General features: G+C 32.0%; 1 pseudogene; it reads left to right on the top strand.

Moving 5' to 3' along the window:
* Positions 1–4,686: 4,686 nt before the first annotated feature.
* On the top strand, positions 4,687–6,091 carry LOC148764831 (uncharacterized; annotated as a pseudogene).
* Positions 6,092–19,238: the final 13,147 nt, after the last annotated feature.

The following is a 19,238-nucleotide window of genomic DNA, read 5'->3' on the forward strand; positions in this document are numbered from 1 at the left end:
GGTAGAAGCAGAGTGACAGAGCAATACAGAAAATTCAAGGAAGGAAAATAACAAGTGAAAATGGGCAACAAGCCAACAACGACTCAACCAACCATCACTCTCAAACGTCAGTTGCTGTTAGCAATTTAGCATTTTTATTAGTTAAGCATTACAATAATCTTTCAGGTGTTTCAAAGCATGATTTTTGCTTCACTAAATGCAGCTCATTATTTTTCCTTGTCGACAGAGAAAACGAGGAAGAGCTAAATTGCTGCATCAAATTTCATGCAAATTCCGTGCTGTAATTGCGTTTGCCATAAATACATCATGCACACTCCTCCAGACAAAAAACCAAGGAAGAGTGAAGACTCCCTTCGACTGTTCGACACGCCCTATTGCCATATGTCGACGTTCTTTGTTAATCTCAGCATATATGTTGTGGCAAGGCAAGAGCACGGGGAATTTATGTCTAAATAACAGAACCATGAATTTCAGAAATGATATGATGTGGCATCAGATCTTTAACATTTCGATTGTAAAAGATCTCCAAAAAACTAGTGCCAACTTACATGTTCACTATTTCAGTCTTACATCGACCAAGGTAAACCATACAGCAGCTAAAAGTTGAGTAAGGCTGTAATATCTTCCACAAACACCATAAATTTCATGAAGGAATATAGATTTTCTTTTCAGGAGTTGCAAAATCAAAGACGTAGAATGTAGGGATTGGCAGTTGGACCCTATGGTTTGGGCATTACCTTTAGTTGCCCATAATAGGCATTCCCTATAGCCCCCTATTCCCGAAGAAAAACAAATAAAAGGCTGTTTCTACTCTGGCAGTAGGCGACGGGCCATTGGCTTGCAATCATAGGGGCTTGAAATCAATTTCTGAAAATGGACCTAGAGTGCGTATCCTACTTAACAGTTGACAAGCAGTCGTACAGAGCTTAGAGCTGCCTGCATCAAGATTTTTCCTACTACTTTTTGGATTACCAGAGAGAGTGAATAAACTCCAGTTACGTTCAGTAAGTGTCCATCTTTAATGACAGCAATAATTCGTTCGATTGCTCAAGTGTTTAACGATAAAGTAAAAAATGAATCCTTCTCGCTAAGAAGCAGAAAGGAATGGCTATCCAAAGGCAAGTTTTTCTCTTGCTTAAGTATTTAACGGTGCATGTTACGCCGTGGAGCCTTTACAATTTATTCCATCTAACTAAGTCATTGGTCATAGAAAGCTTGCATCGAAATTTGTTTTTCTTTTCTCTATTTTTTCGTTTATTTATTATTAGTAACCTTTTTGGTGTACAAGCAAAGATGCTTGCTACGTTGTGGGAATTATTTTTTCATTTTCTAAAATACATACAGACTTACCATATGCTATTATTTAGTAACTTTATAAAGTACGAAACATTAAATGGGCTAAGCATATTTTCAAAATTTTCTCAACTAGAACAATAGTTAACACTTTTATATATATATATATATATATATATATATATATATATATATATATATATAAACCGACAAGGTTTTTTTTTTTAAATGATGAAATTGTTTAAATCAAATATAGTTCCTTTGCAAACTAATGTCGCCTAGAAGGCACGTGTTTGCTAAAATAAAATTTTTCCCAAGGAAACACGTGGCCATCAGGTGGACATTGGTTTGCTAAAGAATCTGCTAAAGAAACACAAACTTTTGCTAAATAATCATATCCAAACCAATGCTAAAAAGACAAAACAAATTTGGTTTGTCTTTCACCTGTAGGACCTTTTGTCTTTCGACCTTTTGGTGTATGTACGGTCCTACAATGGAGCATTTGGGTTTGTCTTTTTTCTGAAGAAACAAACACATTTCTCTATGCCCTCTCAAAGTTCCTGCGGAAACCAACCACCATCAAGGGCTGTCAAGACGGAAAATTCAAGCAAGGAAAAGAATAACTGAAAATGTGCGTCAGTAGGCTATCTCCATTCTCCAGTCTTAAGCTTAATCTCATACTAGGGGTCCAACGCCGAAAACAGTTTCCAATCTGCGTCCCAAGATACGCATTTAAATAAAGAGAAGCATTTTTCCACAATGGCAAAAAGTACGAAACTTCATGCTCTAAAACTCCTTCAATAACCACACGAAAAAAGGAAAAATGTGATTCCTTGGCAGAAAGCCTATTAATTGTCCAGGGAATATTAAATGATATTAACATTAGTAATTAAAGTGAAGGAAACTTCCACAATGGTCTCCCTTAAGTTTTATCTTTCTTTTTCAGATAATTGTAATTATTTATTTATCTAAATAAAATAATTCAAATTTTATTTTTTAAAATGAAAAATGATATATTAATAAATAAATTAAATGCTCGAATGTAACAAGTATTATTGTATTAATAATGTTATTATTATTTTTTTTATTTGAAAAAAAGATATTCGAGTTTAACTTTTTACAAAGAAATTATATCTTAATCAATGAGTCAAATGTTCGAGTATAATAAATTAAAAACGTTATTGTTGTTAAACAAAAATAAATTTAACTCTAAAAATAAAAAATATGAAGGACAAATTTACTTATGCTAGGCACCAGAGCAAGCTTTTTAATTTTTAATTTTATCATTGGAAAATCGAAATCCAAAGAAAGCCTTTTCTTTGCGGTTTCCTCCCATTTGTTTTCTGCCTACGCGCCGCGGGGGCCGATACTCTTTGTCTCAATTTATTTTTATTTTCTTTTTGACAGGAGAGAAGGAGTTTCCGCCTTTGCCAGAGAGTGACTGGGAGGAGAATGAGTATCCAAAATGATGTCCCCGCAACGTTATGGGATTCTTTGTTTTTCATTTCTAAAGTACAAATCATACTTACCATATATATTCTTTCTATACTATTCTAAGTTATGGATTATAATCATAACAAGCTTTCTTTTTTCTTTTATGGGAAAAAATCAAATGAAGTTTAATTGTATTTAGGATGAACAAAAAGTTCATTTAAGTATATGCAAGGGAAGTGGTACTTTAATTAAGATTACTTTCTCATCTTTTTCATATAATTTTGAAAGTAAGGTTTATATCCCCCGACCTAATGTATTTCGAATTCTCATCTTAATAAAACCTTAACTAGTAGATTTTGAGAGAGTTTTCCAGTTTTAAAAATTTTCATTTAAGTACCTTTAAAAAAATATGAACTTGTTTCAACCAATGTGATCGCCACAGGGTTAGCTAACAAGAAGAAACAGGCTATTCTGTGTCCATCAATGAACGAGTGGGCTTTAAATCAAGCATCAAAAGAATAGACTTTCGACAGAATATCGTGATAGAATTTCTCAAATTTATTTTTCATGACACAGAATAGCTAGAAAATGATTCCTATTCTTTTTGAAGCTCCTTTTGCACATCGTTTAATTATACCTATCTTAACGAAAGGGTCATGATTAGAATAATTATTTAAGTGTTATCTGAAAGAAGAATATTTGTTGAAACGAAGTACACATTTCAGTCACTATAAATTCGGTAGAAGCAGGTGACGGAGCAATACAGAAAATTCAGGGAAGGAAAATCACAAGTGAAAATGGGCAACGACGACTCAACCAACCATTACTCTCAAAGGTCAGTTGTCGTTAGCAATGCAGCATCCTTATTAGTTACCACTTACCACTTCTTTAGAGTTCAGTACTTTTTCCCAATAATAACAATAATCTTTCAGGTGTTTCAAAGCATGACTTTTGCTTCACTAAATGCAGCTCTTTATTTTTCCCTATCGACAGAGAAAACGAGGAAGAACTAAATTGCTGCATCAAATTCCATGCTGTAATTGTGTTTTTCATAAGTACATCATGTACACTCCTCCAGACAAAATACCAAGGGAGGGACCAAACTCCCTTCAACACGCACTATTGCCATATGTTGGCCTTCTTTGTTAATCTCTGCATATATGTTGTGGCATTGGTCAGCAAGATGAATCTCCCAGCTACCAGCACAAGTTCCCGTCTCATTTTGAATGCCATTAGTCAATTCTCCGGAGCTCTTGCATCAGTTATGCTTCTTTTAATCCTCGTCCCACTTATTGGGTGGCTTACGTTTGCGCTCTGGATTGGTTGCTTTGTGAGGATTATTAAAAAATGCTATCCACAATTCGTAAGATGGTTTAATCATGTTAAATTTGATATGTTCGAAATATGGAGATCAGTCCTAAGTCGTCATGTGACAGAGGAAGAAAACTCCTAATTAATATTGAATCACCCCGTGCTGGAGAAAATTTTTATATTAAATTCAGAAATGTGAACATAAGTTGTAGTTATTAATTCTAGAAATATCTTGGAGAGAATATTTTCTTATTTTCTTTTTATTTTGCTTGTATTCCAAGGAAGTCTAAGGTTAATGCTTCCTTATTTGTTATTTTTATTATTTACATATCAAGTAGGTTTAAGTTTTGTTGACTATTATAATTACTTTACTTGCATACCAAGTAGATTTAGGTTTAGTTGGTTATTATAAATAGCCTTTTATTTAGTTCTTTATTTTTTATCAAACAGTTTAGTTTTTTGTTTAGATTTTAAATATTTTTTACATGGTATCAGAGCAGTTTTAATTCGAAAAGAATCCTCCAACGCAAATCTCATATTTTGAAGCTTGCACTTGATTAATCACCATCACATTTTTTTTCCTTCTATTCCTCTGAAACTACATGACAAAAACCCAAATCCATTGTTCTAACCGAATCAAGCAATTCCATGGTTCCAACCGTACCAAGCAACCCGGCACCACCAATTATTGTCGATCAAGACAATTTTGTGTTTCCTACCAATATTACATTAAATGAGATAAATTACTTATTATGGTCTCAACTCATGGAGATGCGTATTGACACTCGTAACAAAGCTGAATATCTCACCGCAAAAGCCAAAAAACCTACATCCGAAGATCTTAATCTTGGAACATGGATTACTAAAGATCACAAACTAAAAAGCTAGTTTATTGACTTAATGAGTCCATCACTAATACAACGATTTATTCGTCTTTCCACAACCAATGAGATATAGGAAGCTGTATCGAAAACCTTCTATAATGGATCGGGGTGAGGCTTGTATTTTTGAATTGAACTAGAGATCTTTCTCTATCAAACAAAATGGGCAACTATTATCAACAAACTATAATGAACTTGTGTCTTTGTTTCAAAAAATTGATCACAGGAGTATCTCAGGAAAAAACAGTTGAAGGTATAATCTAATTGCATTTCGTGATAGCTAAGGAGTTCATATTTCTCTAAGTGGATTGGATTCTGAGTTTGATTAGGTTTGTGAAAAAATCTTACAAAAAGACCCAAAACTTGACTTGGAAAACACATATGCAAATGTCAAGAGAGAATATCAACAAAGACAGATAATGGGAGGCTCTCATCTGAATCTTAAGAGCACTGCTATGCTAGCCAACCGAACTTGGCAAGGACCATTGTCTAGCTCTTTGAAGAATCGAAGTAATCAATCAATCAGAAAATCTAACATTTTGGTATGTACTCATTGTGGTGAAATATGTCATTCGAAACAATGATGTTATGAAATCATTGGCTATCCTGAGTAGTGGGACTTCACAAAGAAACCTAGAAAGAAGATTATAGGGAAAGCCATGGTGACATCCTTGGAAGAAAACCAATCGAAGTTTACGAAAAACCTTACAGGCAAATCTCAACCTACGACAAACATTGCCCACTCAGGTATAGGTGGTAAGGCATCGGTATTCTCTGTAACTTTTAAGAATAATACTTGGATTATTTATTCATGTGCATCTGACCATATGACTAAGGACTTTAGTCAATTACAATCAGTCTTCCCTTTTTCTCAATTTGTTATCTCCACAACTAATGGTAGTACATGTCCTGTTATTAGAAAGGCATTTTTCATATTATCCAATACTCTTACATTGGATAGAGTTCATGTTGTTCCATTCCTTAAATGTAATCTTTTGTCTGTTAGCCAAATTACCTCTACTTTTGATTGCACTGTAACTTTTTGGTTTTCATTTTGCATTTTTCAAGACATTCGGACTCAGAAGATTTTTGGTTATGGTGTTAAGCGAGACAAACTCTACTATTTGGAATTAACAGAAAATGGGAGACTAAATTTAGCAAAGCGAATCTAACTAGTAGTAAAGACAAAGCTCGAGCGACTACATGGTTATGGCATCGAAGATTGAGATATCTTTCTTTTGGTTATCTTAGGAAGTTACAACCACATCTATTTTCAAGTTTGAATGATTGGATTTTCATTGTGACATTTGCGGACTAGCTAAAAGCCATTGTATTTCTTATCCACCAAATTTATCTTTTGCAATTATTCACTCTGATGTTTGAGGTCTTGCAAAAGTTCTTTCTATTTTTAAAGCTCATTACTTTGTTACATTTATTGATGAATGCACTAAAATGACTTGACTATCTCTGCTTCAAAATAAAAGTGATGTATGCATAGCATTTCAGAAATTTTATACTATGGTAGGCACTCAGTACCAGAAGCAAATTCATGCTCTACAAACGGACAATGGTACTAAGTATGATGGATCTCTTAATGGGTTTTTGAGTCATCATGGGATTTGTCATCAAACTTCTTGCACCTATAATCTGTAGCAAAAAGGATTGGTGGAAAAGAAGAATATGCAGATATTGGAAGTGATTTGTGCCTCTCTTTTTGGCATGAGCATGCCTATTGGGGAGAAGTTGTAAAATCTGCTACCTACCTTATTAACCGAATACCTTCTCAAGTAATAGACTTTCAAACGCCGCAACAAAAAATGCGATCTTTATTTTCATTTCCCCACCTCCCTAATCTTGAATTATGAGTTTTTAGTTGCACTATATATGTTCACATTCCCAAAAACTTGCAAAACAAACTTGATCCATGTGCCAAACGATTTGTCTTTTGTTAGTTATTCTGATTTTCAAAAAAGGTATAGGTGCTATGACCTTCAAAATCGTAAATTACATGTAACCTTAGATGTTTTTTTTTTTGTGAATTAAAACCTTATTATTCAAGGGAATCTCTGAACCTTCTTTTTAGAGGGAGAGCTCTAGTGAAGAGAATGTGTTAAAATCGACACACCAAAAAATGGCAGGGGAATAATGTGGGTTTGATAGAAAATTACTATGGTCACATGCATACTCAGACTACCCTTCTGATCAGCTACAAAATTAACATAACTGGTGTACACCAATTAGTGGAAATAATTAAATTTGGTGCATTTTTGTCTTTCCCTTTTCCCTTTTTGGTTGCGAATTTGCTACTGTGGTACAGGTTCATTCTTCCAGGAAGTAGGCAAGTGAAACACACTCCAGCCTTCTTTACAATCAAGCATCCATCTTGAATGACAACAATAACCTGTAGCTTAAAAGACAAACAAAGAGCAAGGCAAGAGCACAGGGAATTAATGTTTGAATAACAGAACCATGAATTTAAAAAATGATTGTATGATGTGGCATCAGATCTTTAACATTTTGAATGTAAAGATCTCCAAAAGAATAGTGCCAACTTACTTGTTCACCATTTTAGTCTTACATTGACCAAGGTCAAACCATACAACGGCCAAAAGTTGAGTGCTGGAATATGTTCCACAAACACCATAAATTTCATGAAGGAATATAGATTTTCTTTTTAGAAGTTGGAAATGCAAAGACGTAGAACACGGGTCTTAGCAGTTGGTCTCTATGGTTTGGACATCACCTTCGAGAAGTGGGCTCGGCTGACCATGTATGCATTCCCTATCACCCCCAATTCCCAAATAACAACAAATGAAAAGCTGTCTCTGCTCAGGCAGCTGGTGTTTGATCGTGGGCTTGAGTTCGTATGGGCATGACTGGTTTCTTTGATACAATCAAAATTCAAAAGAAGAGTAACAAAGTTTATCTTGACTGTAGGTTTGGATTCAGAGTCTAAACAAATATCAATTACTGAAAATGGGCACTGGAGCAGAGCTCAGAGCTGCCTGCATTAAGATTTTTCCTACTAATGAACTCTATCTACATTCAGTAAGCATCCATATTTAATTACAGTGATAATCTATAAAAAATGAACCCTACATTTTGTTAGTGTAAGCCCTGCAAGCCAATCGATTTTGTGCTTGTAAAACACTATATTAATTAGTCATATTTCATGTTAAATATATTATGGATATTTTATATAATGTATGAGGTATTTTTTTAGCCATGTGTTTATTTATAAAGAGTTATGAGAGACTTATGTAGATAAAGTCCTTAAAAAATAATGGCCTTGTAAAGAAATTATAAAGATTATAATTATGAGATTGTTATGCATAAAAGTATTGTTCCTAAATATGTTCCTAGTCATTGTATTGTCAAGAATAAGGACATTGACAATACTCAAAGGCTAATACATGCTAAGCTTCCTTACTTTAGAAGTAAGCAATTGATCTCATAAGTTGAAGTATGTGAGATACTTGGGGATAATATGTAGATGCCTGTTAAGAAACAAGTTCACTGAACATAACCTGCTATGAGAGTTCTATTTAGTATTTCACTCAAGTATCTATAGAAATACTCTCATGTGTCAGTAGTGTAAGTAATCTTTAGACTTGTGATACCAAGTCATTTTGTGTATGAATTGTCATGCTTTGATTTCACTTCTACGGGTCTAGAGATGACCAGATGCTTAAACATGGTGCTTTTGGGTATGACACGAAGCATGCGAAGATGAATGAGTAGTCTAGAGAGGATTCATCACCTCAAGTGATTTAAAGGAGATATATCTCATTTGCTCCTCGCTTGTATTGATTAAAAGTCTTTGGCCAAGGTAATCTTGATAGGTCAATATAGCAGCTGCAGGACTAATATGGATAAGTTAGAAAGTAGACACCAAGCCAAACTTTCTATTTATTTAGGATATATGATGAAAGGATCGAATTACACTGAGATACTGTACACTGAAAGGTTAGTCAAATCATATTGACTCTCCTGACATTTGGGTGGTCATGATGTATTGTTAGATGCCGCTCATGATCTATAAATATAAATTCTTAATTGAATTAATTTATATTTATTGTCAATATGATGGGAACCTAATGGGTCACACACATAAGGTGAATTATCGAAATTAATTTGAGTTCAATTGGATGTGATCTAATTAATTTTATAGAGGCTTAATCCAATTAAGTATTGGGCTATATCAAATATGATTTGATGGAGTATTAAATAAAGGCCCAATGAGCCCAAGACATCTTATAATCCTTATTGGTTATAAAGTAGGTCAATTAACTCTATAAAAGAATTCCTTAGCCGCTTATTGAATATATAAAAGAGATCTATTTTATTTTCTCATGTGTTGAGATAGGATCATAGCCAAAAAAAAGAAACACAAGGGAGCTTAAAGTTGAGAGTTTGCTAGTACAAACTTCGGCTTAGGGATTCACACACTCTTAGTGAAGAAATTTCGACAAATCACTGTGTGGATGATCATTAGAGGTAGGACAACTGTGCTGCTGTGGTTTGATAATTCCTAATTGATGTACAAAAGTTAAAACGAAAAGCTAAGGAGGGTTCCACCAAGGAAAGCAAACTTTCAGATATATCAAAATTTTTTTTGTAGTTTTTCTACATTAGTTTCAATTAAAGTGATCCATGGGTTTGGGGATTAAAATTTAATAATATTTCGATGCATATGAGTTGTCTTAGCATGATTTAAATCCCCAACACATTTAGCGATAATTTCCTATTGAAGTTTAAAGGGAATGGCTATCAAAAGGCAAGTTTCTCTCAGGTGAAAAGTAAATGAGAGACCAAAATCGTCATTTGCAAAAATAATATATATATATATATATGTATGTATGTATGTATTTTTAGGTTTTTTACGTTTGTTAGTTAGAAATATTTTGTCTACTCCTACGCTTTGTATCTTTCTTTTTTTAGATAATTGAAATGATCTATTCGTTCAAACAAAATAGGAAAAACTTGCTACAACAAGAAATACAAAAATATAAAAGATAAATTTCCTTTGCTAACGTATCAAAGCAAGCTTTTGACCTTTTAATTTTATCAATGCAAAACTAAATCCAAAAAAACCTTTTGCTCACCACTTTCCCTCAAAATGTTTTCTTTCTGTAAACCTCCTTTCTTTTTGTTCTCTCTTTTTTTTTTTTTTCTTTGACTGGAGAGAAAAAGTTTCTCCTCCAACACAGAGAGAGAAAGGAGAGACTTTGGCTAGGGATTAAACAATTTTATTTAGAATGAACAGGGTTCATCTAATTACCTAATTAAGGATAATTTTTTTTGAATAGTGATAATATTATTGATCCAAAAGCTAGAATGCCATAGTAAGTCTTGATCTGAATTGGAAAAAGACTCTTTTTAATATCAGATTCCCAATCTCTTCTTATTACCAGAACCATTGGCAAAACCAATGAGGCAAATTCATCTTGACACTTATATTTGAGTCAAGATAAACATCAAATTTTAGTTTTAATGTATTTTGTTATTCTTTGTGATAAATAATATATTATTGTGAAATAGTAGTACTCAACAGAAAAATAAAATATTATTATTTGGAGCCTTATTAATTTATCCGATTTTAAAGGTTCCGGGCTTACTTCTAATTTATCCGATATTAAATATTATTATTAATGGGATTCATCTGTGTTAATCTCAGGACAGTTGCGGTTGTAGGTAGAGAACAATTACTTCTAATCAGTAAAAATGTCTTTAAGACTTATCCTTCGGGCAGAATATAGTTTGTTTTTGGTTCTGTTTCATGTTGACAGAAACCTTTTTGGATTCAAAACTAAAAATGTTCTGGTAATCAGGTTCTGTTAGTTGCAATATTCCATGTTTTGGGTGGTTTACCCTTTTCCCTTGTTTCATGGTCTCCCTTTTTAGCAGAGAGACAAAATTGTGCTTTAGTTATAAAGGCTACAGGAGAAAGCTCTGACTCTTCCACCCATGGGTGGATTCAGGAATTTTTTTCAATGGTGCTATAATTAAAATAATAATTAAAAAAATAAATATTTTAAAATTCATAAAGTAGAAGTTTTAACATTAAATTAAAGAAAATATAAATTTAATACATTCATTTAATACTGTAAAGTAAAAATATTTAAAAAAACCATAATTATTCACGATGATTTTTTATATTTTGAAAACGTTGTATGATAATATCAGTGGCCCTTTCTGCAAATATGCTCTTCTAATTTTATCTTGATCATTAAGATCAGACTTAGAAATTTTTTTCTTAAATCCAAGATCTGCTGGAATAGTACTTAAATCAAATTCAATACAACTTTACTTAGATAATTGTTGACTACAATCATTAGTAGAATTTTCTTGTTGTTGTTGCTTGGAATCCGATTCTTGTGGGACAATTTCTTTTCTTTCAAAATATCTTTCCATGGCTTATTTATCTAAAATATAAAAACTTGTTTAAAATTACTACTCATTAGCATAAATTAAAATATTAAAATTAAATAAAATATGATCTTACATAACAAATTATCAAGTTCAACAACTAATGATATGACAATTTTCTATTCATTGATCAAAACTAAATATAACAATCTACAAACCACATAAAGTTAAATACAAAAATCAAATAATTAATATCTACAAAATAAATCAAAATAAAAAAGACTAATAATTTCAAGATTATAATTATGAATTCAAACTATCAAATTAATCAAAAAATGTTTAGACATAAAATATTTAAAAACTTAACTTTGATTGAAAATTACTTACAAATGAAGTTTAGTTGGATTGTTTTGAGAGAATGAAAAACACAGCCAAAAATCAAGAAGAGAAAAGTCACTATAGATCTCAAGAGTAAGATTAGAATTTTTGAAGGGGAGAGTAGTTTAGATTTTAATTTTTTTAATAAAATCTTAAATTATAAAAGAAAATTTTTTAATCTTTTCATGTAGAATTTAAATATTAATATATAAATTATTTTTTGATAAATTTACTTTTTGATAAAATTTAAATATTTTTTAAAAATATTTAAATATTATTAATCTATAAAAATTTTGATAAAATCTTCCTTTTCACCCCATTTCTTACCAAATTGTAAAAAAATAATGAGTTCATAGTATGATTAAATATATAAAATTCTAAAAATATAATATAATAAATAAATATTTTTTTAATTGAGTGGGTGTCTTGTGATGCCACTCACATATACATGGGTCCGCCCATGCTTCCACCACACTTAATATTGTTAAGTCCGTTCAAAATGTTTGGGATAAATCTAGTGAAGAGAGGGTAGGTCTCATTGGACCGGGCTTTGCAGCTATATAGGCCCTGTGGCCATCAACAAATTTGGCGTCGGCTGTCGACAAATTGCCGCTTATTCCAAATGTGCTAGAAGTTATTGGAATACTGTTTTCATCGTTCTTGCTCAAACCTGATCGAGAAGAACTGTTCCAAATCATCAACAAGTCAATATCAGAAATTTTTGGACCGTATTTACATGTAGTGGAGGGTGTAATTTCTGAACATAACAGATAGCCAACCCCGCAGTTGGTATATGGTTTGTGTTGCTGTGATAATTGAAATATGGCGGCATCTTCATAGTGTAATCTTTTTGTATTAGTGTGAAGTGTGATGTGTGATGTCCAGAGTCACTATCCATAGAAACAACCAAAGCGTATGTCTGTAGATGTCATGGGCAGGTCACAGCGTCACTGTTTCCCCATGGTGCCATATGAAAATTTTCGACTCAAGTTCAATTTTTTTAAAAAAAAGAAAGAACGTTCCGGGTTTACCTAAGTATTTTCCCATCACAACTAAACAAGAGCTGCATGCATAAGGATTTTCTTATCACAACTAATGAACAATAGAACAGAACAAAAGTGTTCCCTTTTTCTAATTAGAAAATTACATTCATGATTGTTTGTGCATGGTTAAGACTTAAAAGAGTGTATCACGTTGCCTATTTAAAGAAAAAACAAAGAAAAAGCTGGAGAACAATTATGTGGTTCTAGCAGCGTATTGCTATAGTTATAACATATATTTAATTACATTTGAAAAATAATTAAAATTTTTAAATCAAATAATCTTCCTTAACAAATTAATGTTGTCCAAATGGCGAAGTGTTTGCTAAAAAAAAAAAAAAAAAATTTCGAAAGAAACACATCGCCGTCTGGTTGACACTGGTTGACTCAAAGAATTTGTTAAGGAAACACAAAATTTTGCTAAATAGTCAATGCTACAAAGACATGAGCAGGGGGAATTTGGGTTTGTCTTTTTGCTAAAGAAACGAACGCGTTTCCTCATGGGTGACTCAATAAGCTTAAAAGGTCGAAGTGATTATTATATATTTCTTAAGTGATTAATATAAATCAACAATCAAAATTTTTAATTTAAATAAATTAATTATTACATAAAATAAAAAAATATAATAATATAATATAAACTCTAATTTAAAGTAAAAAAATCTGTAAATATTATAATAATAGTACTTAACTGTTGAATATTTATTACAAACTATAAATAAGACCCACAGTTTCATGAAAATAATAACATAACAGATTTCTTATTTATTATTTTAAAAAAATTGAAATTAAAAAAGAAGAAGGAAAAAAAAGTAAATGAAAAAAAAATTTAAAAGTAAATATTATACATTGAAAAAAAATAATTGATTTTATATATAAGAAAAAATTAGTTGTTGATAATTATTAAATATGTTAATTGAAAATAGAAAAAATAAGTAAATAAAAAATAACCGTTGAAAATGATTAAATACATATAATCGTTAGTTGATTGAAAATAAAAAATATAATTAAAAATTAATAATATTTTAGAAATTAAAAAATGACAAAAAAAATTAACATTTATTAAACACATAATTAAAAAAATAATTTTATTAATTATTAATTATTTTTATATATTTTTAATTTTTATATATTTTTAATATAATTAATTATATTATAAAATTATAGAATTTTCCCAAATTTAAGGTCTCTCTATATTGAGGGCCAATGCCCTTGCTTGGGTGGCTTCACCCAAGGGCCGGCCTTCCTTATATCTCATGACCACGAACAGTACAATGCCGTAAACAATCCCCAGTGAAACCATTCAACGCGCTCTGTCTCTCTCAAATTCTTAAGAAATAGAATAATGAAGCATGGTGAACAAACCCTAGTTCAAATTTCAGCTAGGCATCAATTTTAATTTAAAAATTTAAGTTCCATTTGGTTATACTTTTTAAATTTTAAGTTTTTATTTAGTTATTTGTTAAAATATATAGTACAACATATATAATTTTTTAGATGATAAATGCCTGATTCAAATTTCATATAAACTATTATAGTTGGTGCTATTCTTTTAATTATTTGTCAATTTTACTTTATTTTAGTTTTATAACAAATTTTCAGAATGATAAAAAATAAATAACAAGAAGTAAGTAACAAAAGTATTAGCTAAATTGAGCTTTAATTATTCTTCATGAGTTCTTTTTCTTTAAATAACAAGCAGCTTTACCTTGATTGAAAGGAAGCTACCTGTTTTAATTTTCTAGATTATTGAGACCACTAAGTGTCATTTTTCAGAAAAAGGGGCACTGACGATAATTAGTCCTAAGTTTTAATTTTGTCATAGGTTGTGGGTTGAATTTCTAATTCTGGTTGAAAAACTATGAACTTTACTAGTCTTTGTTCCAGTAATCCTATTCCCAATAATTCTCTATATATACCCTCTTCTCTATCCCCCCGTACCAAGCAAGACAGAGAATTCAGGGAATATGTGCATCAATTCAACCAACCAGCACCCTGCAAGGTCAGTTTCCGTCTATATGAAAATTAATTTCAATGTTTGAGTCATATTCTTATGTGAGGAGTAATTCAGTAGAACCTAGAAGTAGGCCAAGTTTAAGTTTTGAGTGTATCAGTGTCTTATTATTACTTAATTCAGTTGAGAAGATTCCTCACATATTATCATTAGAGTTAGTATTAGATATCATGTTTGATAATTGTAACCGCTTCTTATATGCTAGCAATACAGCATTCTTAGTAATTGCTATTATAATCCTTCGGGTGTTTTAATCATAAAGCCTGTTTCTCGTTAAATGTAACTCATTTTTTTACTTGTCGACAGAGAAAACGAGCAAGTAAGAAATTTTTCCTACGTTGTAATGTTTATCATAAGTACATCATGTGTACTTCTCCAAGGAAGAGAAGAGTCTCCCTTCGACACGCACCATCAACATATGTTGGCCTTCTCTATTACTCTTTTCATATGGGTTTTGGTAAAGGTCATCAAAATGAATCCCCCAGCAAGTTACCATCTCATTCTCAATGCCATTGGTCAATTCTCCCTATCTTTTGTACCAATCCCGATTCTTTTAATCGTCGTCCCACTCATCGGGTGGCTTAGTTTCACCCTTTGGGTAGTTTGTTTTGTGAACACTGTTAAAAAGCACTCTACACAACTCTTAAGATGGTTTAACCCTGCTAAATTCCGTATGTTTAGAATATGGAAATCCTTGATAAATCAGAAATTCCTATTGAGTGGCCACTTGACTGGTGAACGAAGGAGTCTGTCAGTCTAAAATCAATCTTATTTAAGTTCTTATATCAGATTCAGATTAATAGATCATCGACTGGCAACTGATTCGTTGCATCTGTAAGATGCCGAAGCCTCGGCTGTCAGAACATAAAGTTTCAAATTTTTCAGATGATTTCTCCAAGAACTTATCAGCAGCTTTCTCAGTCTGATGATATGTGACTGGCGAAGGCTCCCACTTTTGTGCAGCAAACAGGGGACTGCCTGATGTTTATAAGATGTTAGCAGGAAAACTTAGTCCAGAAATAACTTTGAATCGGTACTGAGTCACCATATGACAGAGGAAGAAAACCCTTTATTGGTATTCAGATTCGTGAATCATCAATTGTTAACAAAACAAATTCATCTCAACAATTAGATTTGAGTCTAGATAAGTACCAATTTTTAGTTTTCATATATTGTTTGTTTTTTTTTTTCTTTACATGAAAGATAATAAATTGTTGTTAAATGTTAATATTTAATTTAGAGTGTGGAGCCCTTTTTTTCCAATATCAATTGGTTGTATAAAACTTATGAATTATCATTTATCAAGATAAACTCTATATTAACGCTTTGGGAGCACGACCATTGCTGAATAAACAGAGCATGAATCATTAAAGGTTCTGGGTTTTACATAAGTTTATGTTCCTATGAAAACTAAAGAGGAGCTGTTATTTTGAGTTATTGTTGACTGACACTCTTGCCTTGGTTTTTTTCACTGTTAGTCTGAGCTCCATTTCTGGTGAAGTTCTTCCTTGTTTGTCTCACCAGTTGTGGGCTGATTTAGCTTAGGCGGATTAGTTTCAGGACGCCACTGTCACATTTTTGGTTTGGGATGGTACGTTGAGTGCTTGAAGGAGGAGAGGGGCGGGGAAGGGGGTCATTGGAGTGCTGTTTTTTTTTGTGGTTGTTGGGTCTGTTTTGATTCTTGTGGTCTGGGGTCTTGCGGTTTGTGCCCTTTATGTCTGATCAACTCCTGGGATTGAGAGTGGGTAGAGGTTTTTTGGGGTTTGATGTTTTGTTGGTTTATGCATTTTGAGGTGAGGTGTGGATGCTTCAGTGAAGGTTCGGATCTTCACTGTTTCGAGGGTGCGTGGTATGTTTCCTTGTCTGCTTGATCACGATTCCTTGGACTGCGGTGGCAATGACTTTTCTTCCTGAGCCTTGGTGTCTTCCTTGCATGTGGCTTGGCTGATGACCATTTTGGTGCTTCTTGATGGTCCTAGTCTGGGGTGGTCTGGTTTACTCCTTGAGAGGAATTCTTCGTATGATTTCTAGGTCCTTCACTGCAAAGTCTGCTCTTCACGATCGCTTCTCTGTGGGCTTCTCTTGATGCTGTTTCGTGGAAGACTTGGAAGCTGTTGTAGCGAGTCTTACCCCCTGAAGGACTGAGATGCTGCTTCTCTTCCTCCATCACAAGAGGGCTGCTTGAGATTTCAACGCTCTCTCCGTTTTGTTAGGCTTATCTATTCCTAATGCCAGTTAGGTTTGGCTGCTCCCCTTGAAGTCTTCTGTTTCTGTTTAACGTAGCAAAGTTGCTATACGCAGTGAATCTTTTGCAATGACTATGAACAGGGGCGGAGCGTCCCTTTACACACTGTCTCCAAAAATTTTAAAAATTTTTATATATTAAATATATTTTTTAATGAACCTCAAAATAATTTTTTATTAAATTATTAATACAATAAGTTATATATATTTTTCAATAAATCTCTAAAATAATTTTTTTTAAATTATTAATACAAATAAAAAATAATAAATGATTTTATAAATCCATTTAACTTTATCTTAACTCTTAAATTTTTCCTTTTAAGTTTCTTCACATTTCTTTCCATTTCTTTCTCTTCTCTTTTGTCTTTTCATTGTAAAATTACAAAGAGGAAAAGTTCTTTTTATCTTTCTTTTTTTATTTATATTATTATTATTCGTTATTTATTTTTTTCAAGTCTATTCTATTTAATCATATGTTTTAAGTTTCTATAATTTTCTTCTTCAAAGTTTTATGAATCATCTACTATATTCTTTTTTTTTTCTTTTTTGTTATGTAGTTCTATTTTCTACTTGTTAATTTTTTTTGTTATATGTTCTCAATGATTTTAGTCTTTAAAAATTAAAAGATTATTATATAATTCTTAAATATCCATTGTAGAGTTGTATGATTGTTTGTTGCTTAAAATTAGTGTTGCATTATTGATTGTTACTTAAGATTTCATCAATATATCATTTTTTATTAATTTTGATTATATAAGATATTTTTTTATGTGTTTTATGTTTTAAATTTAGTTGAAAGGAAATTATCTTTGAGTATTTAGTCTTTAGACAATATTGATTATGTAAGATGAAATTATTAATCTTGTATGTTGTATTTAATTGTTTATATTTTATACATTATTCCTCTTCATCTTTGACACTCCTAATAAAAATTAACTAGCTCCGTCCCTGATTATGAATATCATGCTCTATGTTGTATAGTTTAGAGTTCTTTAGGTTCTGCTTTTTGATAATGCTACCATTCTCTTGAGTAGCAGACTATTGATGTTAAACTTACAGTTTTAATACCGCAACGAGTCTTTTGAAGCTCTTAAGACTCGAAATGGCATTGAAGTCGTGATCAACAAAATTCACTTTTTTAAAAAAAGAAAACCAAAGGAGCTGCATACATTAGGATTTTCCTACCATAACTAATGAACCATAGAACAGAAAAAAAAGTGTTCTCTTCTTCTAATTAGAAAATCATATCCCTGATTGTTTGTTCATGGTTAAGAGTATACCATGTAACAATTCTATATGGACAAACCAAAAGATGCCTATTAAAAGAAAAAACAAAGAAAAAGCCAGCAAAACAATGTGGTTCTGATAGGGTATTGCAATGGTTACAACATGTTATTCCATGGTACTCAGACCACCCTTCTGATCAGCTGCAAAATTGATGTAACTTGTGTATACTTGTAGAAATAACCAATTTTGATGCATTTTTGCCTTTTCCTTTTCCCTTTTTAGTTGCTAACCAGCTACCTTGGTACAGGGTTGTTGTTACTGGATGGAAGCAGATGCACACTGTAGATACTTGATTTTGGTTAATACCTATTCTCTAAAAAATTATGTTACAACATAATGTTGTACAGAAAACAACTAGAACAAGTGTAGTGCTACTTCATACAGAATAACTAGAACAAGTAAAGCGCTACTTCACGCAGAACAACTAGAACAAGTGAAGTACTACTTAAAGTAGAAGAATTAAAATAAGTAAAGCATTACACCATATGAAACAATTAATACAAGTAGAACAGCTACTTCGAATAGAATAACCACTTCACTTGGATGACAGTGAAAGCAACTTGGAATAAGTGATAGGGTTCATGAGTTACTTTCATCTTATGATGTTCTAGACAGTTTGGCTTGATGGCTCAGATATGGAGGTAGTTAAGAGGTCTTCCTCTTAACCCTTTCCTGAAGTACAAGTGTTTCACCCTCCTACCTTATTCTCGTATACCTATTTATGTACAGCTTCTTCTCTTATACCTGTTCTCGTACAGCTTCTTCTTTTGTAACTTTTCACGTATATCTCTTTTCTAGTACCTTTTACGTGAAAAACAAGTCTTATTACATCCAATTACAGTAACGGTTACTCACATTAATGTTCTACATAATAATGTTATTTATTAGGCGCATTAAAACCTATTCTTGAGTAACTGTTATTTTTAACACTATATATAGAGCTTCACAATTCATTTGGAGGGACCCTTCTCTCTTCTTCTGAACTAA

This window comes from Theobroma cacao, chromosome 1 (genome assembly GCF_053813885.1).
Source record: "Theobroma cacao isolate CCN51 chromosome 1, ASM5381388v1, whole genome shotgun sequence".
NCBI classification, from domain to species: domain Eukaryota; kingdom Viridiplantae; phylum Streptophyta; class Magnoliopsida; order Malvales; family Malvaceae; genus Theobroma; species Theobroma cacao.